Source organism: Rousettus aegyptiacus, unplaced genomic scaffold (assembly GCF_014176215.1).
Source record: "Rousettus aegyptiacus isolate mRouAeg1 unplaced genomic scaffold, mRouAeg1.p scaffold_m13_p_2, whole genome shotgun sequence".
NCBI classification, from domain to species: Eukaryota; Metazoa; Chordata; class Mammalia; order Chiroptera; family Pteropodidae; genus Rousettus; species Rousettus aegyptiacus.
The window spans coordinates 68,136,239-68,138,738 of record NW_023416295.1 but is presented as its reverse complement, the minus strand read 5'-3'; the positions used below and the strand labels follow the sequence as shown (position 1 = coordinate 68,138,738).

At 40.9% G+C, this 2,500-nt stretch overlaps 1 protein-coding gene and 1 long non-coding RNA gene across 4 annotated transcripts in view; both read right to left on the bottom strand.

The window, feature by feature from the left end:
• Nucleotides 1-2,500, bottom strand: part of ZEB2 (zinc finger E-box binding homeobox 2) — a 131,217-nt gene that overhangs the window by 60,209 nt on the left and 68,508 nt on the right. The window lies entirely within an intron of this gene.
• LOC107512941 overlaps nucleotides 1-2,500 on the bottom strand; it is a 78,086-nt gene that overhangs the window by 14,880 nt on the left and 60,706 nt on the right. The window contains exon 1 of the long non-coding RNA XR_001597443.2: nucleotides 1-2,500. This exon is cut by the window's left edge and continues 6,205 nt beyond it; it is cut by the window's right edge and continues 60,706 nt beyond it. This is a non-coding gene — a long non-coding RNA (uncharacterized LOC107512941).

The following is a 2,500-nucleotide window of genomic DNA, read 5'->3' as shown; positions in this document are numbered from 1 at the left end:
ATGTTCTTTCTTTGATCACTGGATTATGTTTTATGGCCATCAAATATGCCCTTTATTATTTTTTATTATCCCATCTATGTCTCCAAGTTACTCCCAACTTGTTTATTCTTCATGATAGCAAGCTTTTTACTAGAAAAGAACACATTTTCTCACAACTCTGAATTCTCTCCGACTATGTTAAATTAAAGATAAACTAATGAGCCATGAAAAATGCACCAGACCTCTTGGACATGCTGAGGCCGTTTTGCCCCTTGCAGCACGGTGGCCCTTAACTAGTAGCTGAGTAAGGGACTCCAGGTTTAAGCATCCTTATGACAGTCCTACTTGGCCTCCCTAAAGGGCCTTTTCTAAAAAGGAAGTGAAAAGAGAGGAAACGATTTTGTACTAGAAGCTAGAGCAATATGCATGCTCCTCTCTCTCATGCATTTTATTTTTCTGTAAGCTCTGGGGTCAGACTGCTTAAATTTGAATTCGAGCCCCTCTCTTTACTACTTTGTGACTTTTGGCAAGATATTTAACCTGTCTCAGTGTAGGGGATAATGACAGCATCTGTCTCACTGGGTGATAGTGAAGATTTAGATGAGTCCAAACACGTAAAGCACCTAGAGCTTGGCCTATAATAAGTGCTTAATAAATGCTAGGTATTATTATAGTTGTTGTTGTTATTATTATTTGCTAAGTCCAGGGACAGTCTTAGGTGAGAGTGGCTTCTGTACATTTCTCTTATTATTATGTGACTAGATCTTATGATAATTTACAGTAGTCACACTGAACCAGTTAGATTTCATTCTTTCTCTGTTTTTAAGTTTGGCAAAGGGCAAAAGAGAGCATTAAAGTTTATACAAAATATTTAAGCGTGAAACATAACATTTAGGAGTCTGGAGATACACCTGCTGTGGAAAAGGGTCATTCCAGATACTAAACTAGGTGCAGTGCTGCAACTCTGTAAGATAGGCAGCAGAATTTGATTTTGTAGAAGCAGTAGCTAAAGGTTCAAGGTGATAAGAGACTTATTGAAAGTTCATGCAGCTAAGTGGTAAAATTGAGTTTTTCATTTTTCATCTGTCTGACCTCAAAACACAACATCTCTCAGAGTTCTACATTACACTTTTTGAAACCTTGCACACAAGGTACCTGCTAAAAAGGGATTTTATGGTTTTTGACATTTATGTTGCACACATTCAAAAGAGATAAAAATAGACTCCATGCTGCTGATATAATTACTAAAGGCTATAAAAGCCATGCAAAAATCTGGAGAGGGGGCGTGGGAATAGTTGGGGAAAGAACATAAACAAGGGAGCAGTGACACAAACTAGGACAACATACTGTCCTTAATTCCTTCACGTAACTCCCCACAGTCCTAATAGAATCCCACCATATAAGATCAAGTCTTCATTTGAACTTGGAAATCTCCCCATTTTCAGGCAGTGGCAATGCCAGCAAGCCACAGGTGGGCTCCACATGAGCAGGTGAGAAATGCGACTAGAAAGGGGAGGATGAGGATCTGGTGCCCCTAAAAGAGCGCATCAATCCTAATTATCCTGCCTGGGTGCACTGCTTATGTCGTACTTAGGTATTTATTTTTCAGTAGGGCGGTTTAGGAGAGTTTTAGACAGATGAGCGTCCATGCCTTGGGAATCCCAGAGAAGGAAAGTAAAGCAGCGTCAGGAAGAGAAACTGACTGAGCTCTAAGCCTGCCTACGCTGTGGTAAAAGGAAGCCACACTACACTGAACTGGCATCACTGCCCGTGGCCAGCCAGCAGCATCTCTGCTGCAAGTGAAGGGAAACCTGAGAATGAACTTCTGCACTGCATCTCAGAAGGAAGCAAGCTGGAGAGGAAGCAGGGTTTGAAAGTCTGTGTAAAACCTGAACACAGAAGACGGGGAGAACTATTCAGGAAAATGTGCTTCGCTATTTCCTCCTGGCTCCTTGTTCATTGCCATTGTAATTTTTAAAATGTAAGCTGAAACCCTTACTAACATAACATCCTAAATGACAAACTAAAAGCCGTGTCAATTTCCTCTCACTCCAGCAACTCCACTCATCCCTAACAAACAACAAAACTAACAAAACCCGTGAACACCAAACTATGCATCTTTTTAAAAGCCCAATCTTCACTTTTGGGGCTGGTAGTGACCAAAGTTCAGATCCAGTTGGATTTAGTGCAAGGTGAAGTTTGGTCTTGAAACTTGGTATCCTTCCTTCTGGATCAGAACAAAGGTGGATGCCTTGACACACAGAATTGGTGGCTGTTTTGAGAAATTGCCTTGCTTTCATGTGCTTGTGTCCTTCAACAAAAAGTGACTGTGAAACCAAATTCATCATTCTTGAGGAAAAGGACAAAAACTGGGATGAAATGATTTACTAAGGTTACACACTGAGTCAGGGGCAGCATGAGGGGCAGCCCTTAAGATGTCTAGCTTAGCAGAGGTTTTGCATAATTCAGATTCGGAAGAGTTGTTAAACTTTTGCAGTTCTTTAGGAAAGGGCAGTGACTT